The 15131-nt window shown below is 41.0% G+C and overlaps 1 long non-coding RNA gene across 1 annotated transcript; it reads right to left on the bottom strand.

The window, feature by feature from the left end:
- Nucleotides 1–628: 628 nt before the first annotated feature.
- Nucleotides 629–8177, bottom strand: LOC139798062 (uncharacterized). Its single transcript, XR_011726696.1, has 3 exons — nt 8078–8177; nt 3084–3220; nt 629–802 (listed from the first exon to the last, which is right to left on the bottom strand). It is a non-coding gene; the product is annotated as an uncharacterized lncRNA (long non-coding RNA).
- Between the last annotated feature and the right edge of the window lie 6954 nt (nt 8178–15131).

The following is a 15131-nucleotide window of genomic DNA, read 5'->3' as shown; positions in this document are numbered from 1 at the left end:
GTTGGTTGGGTTCAGAAGAGAGAAAAAAAATCAGTGAGAATCAGTAGCCACAATGCAAGAAGGTGATGGCAAAGGCAAGTTTCAACTACAACATTGGTAACTGTGGTCATGTTAAGCTGAGATAAATGCACTCAGGCTAAAGCCAGACGTTAATTTTAAACAGGGGAAGAGTGGGCACCTAAAGCAGGGGAAAAAACATAAAACAGGGGAGCAGTGGACACAAGGCTGTGGTCTGCCTAGAAACATCATACCTGAGGAGAGCAGATCAGCAGGGATTTATGGAGCCAACCACCAGAAGCAGCTCAGGCTCCTTTTTCCATCCCCAGCACAAATTTCTGCTGTGAAATTTCCTCATGAAGGAGGCAGCACCACGGTGTCCTGGTAAGAGATCCCAAAGTTCGAGCAAACTCAAGTAAAAGGAGAAGTCTGCAGATGGAGACATGGCTCTGAAAAAAACCTGAATAAATCAGAAAAGGTTTGGGAATGACACCTCATTTTCAATGTTAAGAAAGGTGGGAAAGCCCTGCTGTGCTGTGGAATGAGAGAAATCTGATCATGAGAAGGCAAGACAGTATCTAGTGGTATCAGACTCTTCCAAAGAAGAAGGACTGTTTGAGAACTTTTACATTTTGAAGTTGTCTATGGGATAGCAGATGCTCAGCACTCAAACACTTTCTGTCCTAATCTGAGTAGCTCCAGGAGGGAAGGAACCTGGTGCTGATCTCTGAATGGGCTGTCAGTGTATCTTCTGCCATCATCATCTCAAAAATGGATTCAGCTGCCAGTTTGAAGGGTTGTTGGGCTGTAGGAAAACATAGAGAAGCTAATTTTAAGTGATATCTTTAATATAGCTAATGTTGTTATGGGCTGGAGGGTTATAATTGATGATGACTTTGTCTCATGTGATCAGTAAATGGTACACATCTTTTGCTTCTGAAAAACTTTTTCATTAAAAAAAAATTCATGAAATCTAACAGTAGAGATGTTCTAGATCATGTAGTCTCCTTCTGTGGAATTTTATTCTTTATATTTTCAATGTAATACCAAAAAAACAAATCAAAACAAATAAAAAAAAAGCCCGAAACAAAACCAAAATCTGTCCCTGGATTCCATTTTCTCTTTTGAAAAACATCTAATGCAAAGTGAACCCTTTTATTTTTTTAGTTTCTCTTCCTGACTGCGATCTCCTTACAGAAGACAGAATGATTGCTTTCCAGTTCTTACTAACAGAGATTCTATTTGTTTCACTGACGTCTCCCTTTTACTGTTTATGTCCATTTTAGGCTTCTAAACAAATATCAGTACCTCACATAAATTAAGACAGTTAAATAGGGGTAGCATTTAACCATGGTGTAAAGGATGAATTAAGCACAATGACATCAAACAGGGAAACTTGGAGAAGCAGTAGGTGATTACTGCCTCTTAATTTACAAGAAGTATTAGAGAGCAAAGGCATGAAAAGAGCACACAGAAGAGAATAGGTGCTCTTCACCATAGAATAATAATGCAATGCAAGACAAGGACTTCCTCTGCCAACCCATCATCTCCAAGCCCCCACCTCTAGCTACAGGGATCCTAAAAATCTCTGAGGTTTTAAAATCTTTTGCTCCACTACACAGTAACAAGAAATTTAGCCCATCCCAATAAATCACAGGTCAGCCTGCCCCTTCTGTTCCTCTCTTCGTCTCCCTATATTATTAACTTCAACTCCATGGGACATCACCATATTCAACACCAAGGACATGCAGCCCGTGCTCCATCCCCTGCAGAGCAGACAGAGGTGGGATGAAAGCTCTGCATTGCCCATGCTGTGCCCTCAGGATTTTCCTCTCCATGGTTCAGGCTGGAACCAGTGATCCATGGGGTCCAGCCTGACCTCTTTCCAACCTGGCTTAGCAGCTCCCCTGGTTGGATGACTCCTCTGACATTTCTTGATTTAAATACCTAGCACACAGCCAGACTGGTTGATCTTTCCACTTCCAAAAAGGTTAAACATGAATAAGGGAAGCCTGGGATATTTTGAAATACCTGGGATATTTTGAAACACACCAGAACATGAGGAAAACCACCAGGGATTTGAGATTATCAGTGCAGTGCTTGCTCCTTTCAAGAATTTCAAAAGAACCCACCACAAGAACTGTTCCAAGAAGCAGCCAGAGCTGTATCACTGAGAGGACATAAATACATTTCCACCTTGGAGATACAAGGCATGTCCTGAAACTACCCAAAGAATCTTGTAGGTCCTGTACACGGAGAATCATTAAGGTTGGAAGCTCATCAAGCCCATCCCCCAACCCAACCCCATCATGTCCTGAAGTGCCACCTCTACACAGTTTTTTGAACACTTCCAGGGGTAGTGACTCCGCCTCTTCCAATGCTTGACCACTCTTTCAGAAAAGATTTTTTTCCCTAATATCCACTCTAAACCTCTCCTGGCTCAACTCGAGGCCGTTTCCAACATCTTGACTACTCTGTGGCTGTAGCTGACTCCAATCTAAAAATAATATTTCATGTGAGAAAATGAGCAGTGTCAGAAAAATTCTTTGCCTTGACCAGAAATGAAGATTATTACTTTAAATCTGGCAATGTATTAAATTGTATTAAAACCACATTGTGTTAAAACCACTTTTCTATTAATTGCAAGGGAACAGTCTTTTTTTTTTTTTTTTTTTTTAATTTTGGGTTGTCCTCAACAAAGATTCTGGGATTACTTCAAATAACAAAGGAAAATGGATTTTTCCATCTATTCATTTCATCCATCACTTTTCACCAGCACAGTCAGACCACTGTAATGTTTTGCTTGACCACATCAAATTCATGCATCCTGATAAACTACTGCAAATATCTTACTCTTGTCTCAGCATGCCTGAAACAGAGGATGTAAAAATGTCCTTAAAAGAGAGGAAAATCACAGGAAGAGGAAAAACAAAAAAATAAAAGGCGGGGGTGGAGGGAGAGGTAGAAATTACATATTAGAAATGAAAAATGCTACCAAGAAGAAATATATTTTTGCTTGGCACAAATAAGAGGCTGCATTTTCATTGCCAAAGTAAAGACAGATTACTTTTCAGAGTTATGCAAACCTCAAAGTTTTGCCTGGAGGAGATCCTGAAAGAGAATTTGAGGATGGTTCATTCCAATTCCTGCTATTTGATCCACAAAGGAGAAATACTTCTGGCACTGGCTCTGCACGCCCTGGGATGTTATTTGCCTGTCACCCCTGCAAGAAGAGAAGAATTGCTGGTAGGAAAAAAGGCAAGTGGTCTCCAAGCATGACTTCCAACAAGCCCCAGACAGAGATTATCAGGAAACTACACGTTCATCAAACAGAATTCCAAATCTCCTGTGAACTTAGTTGGCTATTTCACATCAGTGCCACTGTCATCTTAAGATTTTTTTTTATTTTTTTTATTTTTTTTGGTATTTCAGCTCCACTTGTGGATTCAGGACCCTTTCATGGTATAAACTAAACATGGATAAATGAAAAAAAAACCCAACCCAACAATTTCTGTGCAAAGAGCTAGAAATGACCTTTCCTTCTGTAGCTGCAGGGTTTTTTTGTGCCAGCAAGGGAGGATTTTGACAGCAATGGGACATGTTTTGTTTGTTTGGCATTCCAGGACTTGACTGTGTGACACCATGAAAGATGGAAAAGATGCTCCTGGCACTTACATATTTGTCTCATGCTGTGACTTGCCAGCAGGAGCAGAACAGAACCTGAGCCTGCAGGGACAGACTGAATTAATCCATTAATCCAAAAAAAAAGAGTTAGCAGTTACCTGTCAGACAAAAAGAATTTGGAAAACATTTTCAGTAGCTGCTCTGCTTATCAATAGCATAACGAGCCCAAATCTGCCCATTTTCTGCTGTCTTCTAAACCAAAGCCCTGCAATTGGAGCAGGAGAGCAGATGTTAAACTTTCAGCATTGGCTTAACGTAACATTAAGTTCTTCAGCAAAACAATGTTCCACCAGAGCACTGTCCCATCCAACTCTTTCTTCTCCTTGACATCCTGGATCACTGCTGTGTCACTGCCTGCAATTTGAGAACAATCTGCTGAATGTAAAGAGACAAAGAAATTGTTTAATCCTCTTATTTCCTTTTCATCATGCTTTTAGAATAATTAAGCTTCTCTGCCTCGCTTTTGTTGTGGTATACAGCACAGACTGGAACATTGCCTTGAGTCACATCATCCCAGGAAAAGATCCCAAGAAGAGATCCTTTACTGCTGGGACATGCAATCCTCCTCTGTCATCACAGCCTGCAAATTGAGGAGTGTTTTACAGGACATGGATGTGTAACACTGCACACCTTTCTGCAATGCAACACAAGTAGGAAGACAGCCTGAGAGAGGAAACTCTCTCAGAAAGAAAATCCCGACTCCTGTAGGACAGTGAAAACATCTGAGCAAATCACAATACATGATCTGAACCCATGGCCCGGAATGGGAGACAAACGTATACTCTGGTTTTTCCTCTTCTTTCTTACAATGAAATACCCATTTAGAGTTGTATGTGACTTTTCCCTGTGAAAGAAACCCATGGAAGAACACTTCCAATGGTTAACCATTTCATAGAATCATTTATCATAGGGTGGTTTTGGTTGGAAAGGATCTTAAAGACCATCTGGTCATGGGTCATGGTCAGGGACACCTCCCACCAGCCCAGCTTGCTCCAAGCCCCATCCAACCTGAGCTGAGACACTTCCATGGATGGGGCAACCACAACCTCCCTGACAACCTGGGTCAGGGGCTCACCATCCTCATTCCCCTTTTTTTTTTCTTTTTTTTAAAACCTATCAAAAGCCCAGGGGTTTGTAAATGACCACCCTCAGATGATCTCTTTAGTTTTTCCCATTCCGTATTTTTCGTGTTATCCCAACAAAAGGAGGAGATCTTTCTTTTGCTGAGAAAATAAATGTAAACCAGGAGAAGCTCAGCTCACAGTGTGCTCCTGTGAAATGCAAAAATCATAAAAATTGCATCCTGGGGTTCCCTATTTATTACCTTGCAATTGCTTCTCAACCAAACCCATCCAGTTCAGCATTGAAAGGATGGGTTTGCTCCTGCCTCTCACTAAGAGCTGAACAAAGGTACAGACTGATGTTTGCTGAAAAAGATTTTTGTAATGAGAACATTGAAAAATCTCTCTCACAGTATGTGAGCAGAACCCCAGTTACGTCCTAGTCCTTCAGGAGTAAGATAACAGTAGCAAGAGGTTATTTAAAGACCAAAGCAAGTAGAATTGAGTCTAAGTAGACATGGGAAAAAGCTCAGTGATCCAAACTGGGTCTCACCCAACAAGACTCTTTCACAAGATGCTTGTCTAAGACTAACACAGAATAGCTTCAACCAAAACAGGGCAGAAATGCAGTTTTCTATATGCTAGGAGCTTTTATTGGTGAGGGCCATGACTCCCCAGTGGTTTGTAGGCAAATCTAAGCCAGTTTCCTGGTCTCCCTGCAGTTTCTTTCCCTTACAATTACTCCTGTCCTGCTCCTGGCTACATGACCTCAAGTTTGCCTGGATCCAGGGGGAGAGAGCCCACATGTGCCAGTAAAATACAACCCAGTACATGCTCAAGCTTGCAGCTAGAAAAGGCTTTTCAAAAAACAAACACACTCCATGTTCCATGCTGTGTTACTGCCATGACTTCAGACCACTGCAGGTTCCATAGGGATGCAGTGATATTCACTGGGATTTTAGGTAGCTATGGTATTTCCCTAAGATGTTACAGATGTAAATGAGTTCAATCAAACCTTAAACCTTTCCATAACACCAAACCAGCTTTGTGGACACAGGGCTCCTGTGGGATCCCATTTATTCCAATTTACTGTACTTTCAGGATACCCAGGGGCTCAGGGAGAAGGGGCTGCCTGGTTTTCCTTTTATTTCTCCCTGAGCCTCAGCAGAAGCTGCCTGACCTCTGCAATGCACTGCTCCTCATGGCAGCTCATCACCTGGGAAGGTCTCAACCATGGGACAACCAAGAGGAAAGCTTATAAAGAAATATAGAGGAAATTTAAAACAATTAAAAGATTTAATCTGATAGAGATGGATGCACTACTTCTGTTACCAAAGCACTGGAGACAAGTCAAAATGCAGATGAAAGAATTATATGGCATCTAGAAAATGTTAGAAGCTAGATCTATTTAAGCTTCCAAAGGTGACCTGCTGCTATCTAGACTCCAACCTAGAGAAGAAAAGACAAAGAAAGAATTGGGATTAGAGGATATTAAAAAACTTGTCAGACAAATCCATAGTAAGATTGAGAGACTGGAAGCTGAATTAATTCAGACTGGGAAAAAAGGTGATGACTTTTACTTGACAGCAGTCAAGCACTGCAAGAACTTCCCAGGCATGGTTTCCCCCATCACCTAAAATTTTTAAACAAAAGTGGATGTCATTCTAAAATACATCTTTTTGTGGAACAATGCAGTCTGCCCTACTCTATATAAGAAGTCAAATACTCCCTTCTGGCCTTAATCTATGAATGATTGTGAACTTTATAGAACAACTTACATGTTCCTATAGAACCAGTTCACCTCCTCCCTACTCAAGGTGATGATATTTTCAAGACATCAGATGAAACAAGCCAAGACAAGGCATGTTTGACAAAAACGTGCTGTTCCCTTGATATCTGCAAGTCACAGTTGTACCTGTGGGGTTGTAAATCTGGAGGCTGAGGTTTTAAAACACAGCAGGTAAACAGCTGCCACTGTGTCACACAGCTGTGCAGATGTTCCATCCTGGGCTGGTCAGGATGGGATAACCACCCCTTTTGGCTTTTTTTCTACTCCACTCCCCCACAAATAGTGGGAAAGTGATTTGTATTCACAGATAGTCATTTACAGTGACTTTTGTGACCACTCATGTTCATTTTCAGAAGCAAACCATTCATGATTGATGTCTGTGTTTCTTTTCCTGCCTTGCAGATGTTGTAGCATCAACTTTGGGGAGAAATTCCAGGTGGGCTTTGCATTCCCATTGCTCCCCCTGTAGAGAATCCCATACAACAAAGATTTACAGGTGTTTCCCATATCTTTGTGGTTTTGAAACTCATCCCTTGAAATGCATCTTGCCTACTGCTTATGGATATATAAAAAAAAATAAATTAAAATAAAATATTGCTTAGCAAGGCAGGTTGTTTACCTAAGCTTTAACTGCCCACCCACACAGAACCAAAGTGGGGTTTATATTCTTTAGAAAGGTACAATGGGAGCCTTTGAAAATGAAAGTTTTCCTCTGGAGTGGGAGGCTGGGAGGGGAAAGGTGACCCAGAGATGTGGTAATATTTTTCACCTTTTCAGGAGGAAATGGGTGTCGGTGTCACAGTTGGCAAGGACAGCTTCACCACCTGCTGTCCCAGCAGAAACCTGCACAAACCCAGCTTGTCTGGAGGTAATTGCACTTGTAAAGTACAAGCAGGGCACTTCAGCATTACACATGGCATCTTATTAAGCACATAAAATTAAGGCAAATGAAAGAAAAGTGCCTAAAACACTTCTGTGGTCACAGACTGTACAAGTGACTTGAACCCAGGAAAGTTTCCTGGGCTGGGAGTCCATGCCTCCCTTAACCTTTTGGAAATAATTTGATTTAATTTCAGTTTTAGTTCTGTAGTAATGACTGATACCCTGGGAATCAATTGAAATAAAGCAGTGATCAAAGTGAGGCATAGGAAAACAGACTCAAAATACATTGAGCCTAATGCAGACGTAGACTGGGCACAATTTGTTTCTGAATTCTCAGGAAGTCATCTGGAAGAGGCCTGGAAATCAGAGGATTATATTGGTCAGTATAATCTACTTTGCTTTATTTTAATTTTATTACAGGAGCAGAATAAGGTTTGTTGTTTTTTGGTTTTTTTAAGATATCATTAAGAAACCACTGGGAAGATTTGGATGCTGCCTTCCAAAATTTTTTTTATTATTTATTTTTTAATATTGTCATTATATAATGGATATATAATGGATAGGCCAGCACTTGCCAAATTCTAGCCAGCTCCTTTAGAAGCACTGCTCAAAACAGACAGGACCTCACTGGCACCTAATTATTCTTGGAAAATAAACATTTTACCTCATACATCCAATGCTCTGGCTAACGACATGGTAGGTCCTCTGCTCCTCATCCATTAAGAGAGATTAATTAGGATTTCAGTACCCCTCCATAAGACAGCCATCTACAAATAGTTGGGAAGAGTTGTTACCTGGTGTGTGCCCCTTTCCTGTGTCTAAACTAGGCAATTATTGTGGTATAAAATCCTGATTTTAAAACTGTTAATGGCTTGCACAGTGAATCCCATCTCCACTGGAAGTTTGGAAAGTTTTTTCACAAAAAAGTTTTGCAAAGAAAGTGGCACAGAACCCTAGAAATCTACCAGCATGGTTCTGACCTTGAAGAGAAATTCTCTAAAGTGTCTACAGTAAAGTAATCTACACTTTTTTTTTTTTTTTCTCATTGCCTGCGAAAAAAGGAAACTCTTGATATTTTTGGTAAAAACAAATTCTTTAAAGTGTACATCTTTGTAGCCAAATGCTCAAAATATTCCTGCTATTTTGTACAAAAAATATACTTCTTTTGCTCCCAGTTCAGTTAATTCTGAGCAGCAGTAAGACCAACTCAGTGATGACTTGTAATGTACTGGTAAGTTGTGCATGGGAATCCTAAATTCTCTAAGTCTTTTCTGATTTCCAGTAATGGGAACAGAAGTTCAGAATAGTTGCATATAACCTGACAAAATTCTTCCAGTTGTGCTAAACTGGTGTGGGCAGCTGCCACAGAGTAGGAGGGGTCTACCCCATATTCCTGAAACTAGGATACTAACTACATGTATTTACCTAATTCTATTATGTGCCTGAAACATAAATTTTCTTATGTATTTTAGTAATTTTTTTTTTTTTTTTTGTATCCTCAGGTAACATCCTATACAATTTCTCTTGAGCAAGCTCAAAACACTTGAATCATGTTAAGTAAATGAATGACACTTTACTTTCCAGTATCTCTGATTCACCTTTTCCCCCTCAATACTTTGGTCCTCCTGTCACAGGTACCCAAGAAATTTTTATCTGCTTTCTTCAGTAAGGGTTTTTATGATAAGATAAGCTGTCCTGGTCCCTTATCTAGAAGCTTCTATTTTTACCCACAGAGGCCTACTGCCATTGAAATAATTTTCCTGAAACAAATCCAGCACCTTTTGCTTAACAAAGATGCTCTGTGCCATTTTTAATGACATTTCAGTTGGGCAGGGAGAAATTACAGGAGGTAATGCTGCTTGAACACAAAGCAAAATCGAGTGTCCAGAAGGTGATGGTGCCATTGAAAAGGGCATTTTTACATTTAATATTTTCACACGTTACCTATCCTATCTTTATTTCTGAGTCCCCCAGGACTTCTTTCATGCAATGAGTCTGACTTACAGATGTTCTTACCAACAAAATGCAATGAAAAACCAGAAGTGCTCCACCAAAGGACCTGGCTGGAGGACATCAGCTGAGGTCAAGCCCTCTCAAGGCACCTTCAGCTCTGGGCAGCTGCCCCCCAGCTCCTCCTGCACCCAGGGGCCACCCACACATTATTTTTGTCTGGGATTTTTGATTGATGGGCTCTGTAGTAAGGAAAATGGGAGAGAGAAAAGGAATGAAGCAAAAATCTAAGAGCATTGTAAGCTTACAGTGAAGATTTAGTAGATAAGAGGGGGAAAATGTTCACCTTTGTTCAAACTTTGGTAAGAACTTTACCACTTAAATGATACAGAAAGGGTATTGTCTAAGGGTATTGAAATCAGACCAGCAGAAGCTTTATGCTCAAGGTTGAGAATCTGAATATAGTTTTTGACAAATACTGATAGAAGGAAAAAAAACCCTGAAATCTGTGTTGAAGTTTATCATTTATAGAGAGTAACATCACTTGGAGGTCATCAGCATGAAATAGAAAGTTATTACCTAGGTCTTTAGTACAGGACACCAAAATTGGCTCCCCAAAGGCCAAAACCACAAGTAAGTATCTGCAAAACAATTTTTAAAATAGTTGGGACAGAAAAAATAATAATAATTCAATAAAATAATCCAAATAATTAATAAACCCAAACCCACTGCTCTCTCAAAAACCTATAACTTTGTGAAGAATACGTCTTCTCCTGTGCAGAATGGTGCTACTTATGTTGTAAAAAAAAACCAAACAGTGCAATGCTTTGCTTTTCCTCCTTTTTCTGAGCTTTATGAAAATGACTGGGTCTGCAGCCTCTCACCCTCCCACCAGTGCTTGGCCTCTTCAGCAAATTCTTGTTGCTCTCTTGTCTTCAGGGAAAGCCTAAGATGTGCAGCTTTATCTCAGTGATTTAAACACCTAAGGATGTGATGGATTTTCCTTTATTTGCAGTCTTCCAGTCAAGATGGGTATCTAAGAGACAAGTTACAGCTCAAACAGAGAGAGAAGTGCCTGATGCAGAAATTACAGATTCAAAGATTTGTGTTCAGGGCTAGGTCAGGCAAGGTGAGCTTGTACTTCAAACCACTGCATCTACACTATAAATTTCAAAGATGTCTGTGAAAGTATGAAATGCACAAAGAATTTAGCACAAAGCATTTACCTTTTTCTTTTATCTGAGCTGTAACCCAAGGCTTTCCACCACATCGCTGTGGAAGGAAATGAATTCCCCTGCTCACTTGTTTCACTGAAATTATTTAAGGCAAATTCTCAGCTACCACTTACTTGAGCACAGAAACATTTTTAACCCCAAAGCTCTCTCATTTCAACACTTCCCTCCAACAAGAGCTCCACCTGAAACAAAAACAATTTCTCTCCCTAACCTTTCCACCCAAGATTTTGGATTCAGCTTTAAACGTAGTCCTAGGGAAGAGGAATTCCCTGTTTTATTTTTTATTTCATATTAGATATTTAGTCACCTGTTTTCATCTAGTTTTTCCTCAGACCCTGATTCTGAAGGGAGTTGGTTCACAGGACAGCCATAGAGCATCACTAAAGCAAGGAGGGTAGACCTACAGGTGGAAAATCTTCAAAGAAGGATGGAAGAGAAATACACACACATGCAGTACACTGGCACTATAGAACTTCTGCCTGTCTAGGACATTTTGCTGCTATAGGAATGTAAAATTTAAAACTCATTATATGGTGTTTACCTCTGCCTCGTTAACTGCTCAGGCTCCCCCAGCTTTCTCAGGTCTCTCTAACTTTGTGGATTTTTCTGCCTCTTTGGGGAGGGGTTGGAGAGAAGAGAAGGGAGGAATAGAAAGTGGGTCCATGCCAGCAGACTGGAAATATCCAAAGGGGATAATCAAAGGCTGAAGGGACTTGGCCATAGTTGTCCCCATCCAAAGCCAAAAGGTATTGCACCTGGTTACTCCTTTCCTCACCTACAACAAGACAAGGGTGTCAGCTCAGGGGAAACACTGACAGTGTCCTTGAGTACATTTGTACATGGTCCTAAATCTTAGGGAGATCAGGCAAGGGCAGCATGAGCCACATTTAACTTCTGGAGAGCTGTGAAAGAAGAGAGCACGGACAGCATTAGGTCTAATTATAGGGTCACTTCTGGAACCTGAGAAGGCCTGAAAAGAGAAGAAAACAACACTAAAAACACCCACAAAGCTCCTGCCTTGTAAGAAAACAAGCTGAGGACATTCCAGGTTATCATGAAACAGAAGCAGCTGGAGGGCAGTAGAGGAACTGCTACTTGCAGTATCTAGAGAGGAGCTCATTAAAACAGCACTGGGGAGAGAACTGGAAAGTGAGGTCATAGAACTCTGACCAGAAAAGCAATCGTGTTGGCTACCTGCCAACTGGGATGCAAATCTGGGAAAATGAGAGCTGGAAGCCCAGCAAGCCTTGGCAGGGGTGCTGGGGGCTGCCCAGGTTTCTGAGCACTGGACCTTTATGAGCTGAGCACTTCACTGAGCTTGTTTTCTTTTTCTCTATTTATTTGCACGGGATCAGCCTGATCTCATGTTCCAAGAATGGAACTTCCTGGCATGGAAGTGGCATATCTGCTGCTTAATGTCAACATTTGATGTGTAATCAGAGAGTAAACAGGATTTCATATTGTGGTAAAAACTGAGTGACGGTTTGCTTTTAATTCTGTTTTCATTGTGGCAGATACATTGAGAGTCTTATAAAACAGTGAAAGAATTTCATTCTTACTTAAAAAAAAAAAAAAAAAAAAAAAAAAACAAAAACCAACTAAAAAAACCCTAAAATCTAACTCTACAAGTTCAAGCAAAAAGTTGTGATATGTAGCTAGGAATTAATAGATGGAAACATCTTTTGCAGAAAATACCATAATAAAAGCCCCAGTGATTTGCACTATTGAGGAGGGAAAGAAAACACCTGTGACTGAACTGCCCTGCAGCAAGAGGAAATTCCTCCCTAACCTATAAATCAGCAAGGCCAGGCTTCAGAATCCCACCAAGTGGGTACAGCCATCTGTCCAACCCTCACCAGCTATATCCTGACTGTACCTGTGTAACATGGTTCATCCACATCTCTGTTCTCTACTCTTCTGGATAAAAGACCACAGGAGATCATGTCCCAAACCATGATGTCCCAAGGCTGGGAAGAACTGGGCTATTGGGGCTCCCACTCCTCTAAAGGTGGTGGCTCAAAACCACCAGGATTTAGTTTTTAGGAATTAAATATAGGAATTTAGTTTTTAGAGGAATTAACAACAACCACCCCCAGCACAGCTCTTCTGGAGGACTTGGAGCAGCAACACCTGCATTGCATCCCACCCTGGCAGGGAACTGGAGCTGGTGACCTCACAGTCTTTTCCACCTCCAACTTCTGGGTTTTTATTAATTGTTGGTCACACCTAAGTGTGATATGTCTATAAAATCCCAGCCACAGCTGGCAGAAGGCTTTGGCTGTGCAGCTCTGTGGTTTCATGCTTAGCTGTGTCCAAAAGAATGAAAGGAATTAGAAGGCTTCTAAGGACCAGTGTTTCCTTCAAATGTCTTCAAAGAGAGAAAATCCAGCTACATAGACAGCAAACTTACCTGTACTTTGGGCTGTAGGACAGCCCCCCAGAAAAAACAATAAAGGAAAAACAAAAATAAAGCAAGCTCACTCTAAACACCACCTGTACAGAGGAGAGACTGATGGGGAGTTGGTGTTCAAAAGGTTGGCAAGGACTTGTCCATATTGCAGAAAGCCTCTGAGCAAGATGAGGGACCTAATTCAGCCCCTGCATCCATGGCTGACTCTCTTCTGAGAGATGTCCATGAATTCCATGGAATTCTTTGAACAGGGGTTATCCATGACACCCACCTGGCCACTGCCACCCTGACTCTGGGGCAGATCTCATTTCCAGGGCATTTTTCTGCACAATATGTTGCAATAGGAAAGTTCCTTTGTTGCAAGAACAATAACAGTTTAAGGAATAAAAATATGCATGAAGAAGAGGCAGAACTCATCTATTCCCCCACAGAAATCCTGTAATGGGAAGAGAAAGTGCTGGAAACCAACACTCTGTAGGGTTGTCCTTCATCTCACTGTATCATTAAATAGATTATATAGTGCATATTTATATATATATATATAAAAATACAGAAAAATACAGATTCTATATGTATGTATCTGTATTTTTCCAGAATTTGGGAATCTGGCTGTTCTTCTACAGAATGATTTGAACTTTAAAGGGCCACTCAAAACATGGAGCTGGAAAGCAGCACTGCTGAATCACCTGAGGAATTTGAAATGAGATTTTTCTCCAGGTCCCTCTCCACCATGTCCTCATGTTGGGAAGTATATTCAGAGCTGCCATGGCTTTCCCAGGTGTTTTCTACTGGGACAGAAAGCAGAGTGTGCAGTTAATCACAAGTGCACTCAAGTGTCCCAAGGTCTTTGAGTGAAAGCTGTTACAGACATTGAAAAACTCTTTAATAATCAGAGCCCCATGCCCTGCATGTGCAGAAGTTCACACACCTCTTAAGAAGTTTAGGTCAAAATGCAGAGGTGGCCAAAGCTGAGCTGGGATCTCACAAAGCAGCAGAGATTGCACATTGCTGGGAGTCCCCCTCAGGAGGGTCACCTCCTGGTCACCCAAATTGTCCTTTGGGGTAGCCTGTGAGATGCACTTGTGATGTGGGGAGGTCTCAGATGGTGCACAGCTCCTTCCCCCTTAGAGAAACATCCACTCACATCACCACTGAGACATCTCCACCCAGGGCCACCCAGTTTAGGAGAGGACACTCTATGTTTCTAGGTTGGTGACTGCATCACAAGGAGTGTGCTGAGAATTGCTGATGTTATAGAGTGGGTCAGGAACAAAGTTACTGCCTGCAGTTGCTCCTAGCTGACAAAAAAAGCTAAAAAAGCCTGGGTTTTCTAGTCACAGCTCCCTCACCTTTAAATAATTTCACTTGGAAATAAACCTACTGACCAGCGTCTTGAAAAAATCAGCCTAGGGTCTTTCAATGAACTGGAAATCTATTGGCAAATCAGAACACCTTGTTCTCCCTCATTTGCTCATAAAAAGAAAGTGGGTGCATGAAGGCATTTTTCCTCTGGAGAAGGAGGATGAAGACTTTGCCTCTCTCTCCTTTAAGCAGAGGAGATTCAGTAGGTTTCTGCTCAGAAAAACAGACAAATGGGGTGCTCTGGTCCAATGGGACCATAATGAACTGGACATTCTTTTCCATGCTGTTGCACTGTCTGGAATGGTGTAGCATAGCAATCAAGCTGTGAAATGCACTTAAAGAAGGAATTTTTGCCAAAAAGAAAGGAAAGGTTGATTTCTACTTCTATTTTATGTAAACAGAGGCAATGGGCAAGCTGCCTTGTGTAAACTTCTATTCTTAGGAGAAGAAAAAGGTAAAATCACTATAAATTAAAAGTCACACCCACTGTAATAATTTCCTAGGGCTTTTTTCCTAGTTATGTCCGATGTACTGTAAGACTACTAGTGCAAAATATCTTTTTTTTATCATGCAAAAACCTTGGACAGGATTTTTTTTCCCCTCAGGAGACAGGATTTATCCAAACCAACCTTAGATGGCTGAAAGTGGGTTTATCTGCAACTTCAGCAGCAGTTAGAGAGAAGATAAACTACTCAAGTTCTTCAGGAAGCAGGTATGGAAAGGAAAGAGGTTATCACCTTGCACAAATCAACATGTATGGA

Source organism: Heliangelus exortis, chromosome 7 (genome assembly GCF_036169615.1).
Source record: "Heliangelus exortis chromosome 7, bHelExo1.hap1, whole genome shotgun sequence".
Classification (NCBI taxonomy): domain Eukaryota; kingdom Metazoa; phylum Chordata; class Aves; order Apodiformes; family Trochilidae; genus Heliangelus; species Heliangelus exortis.
Note: the sequence above shows the minus strand (reverse complement) of the source record. Positions and strands in the feature narration are given on the sequence as shown.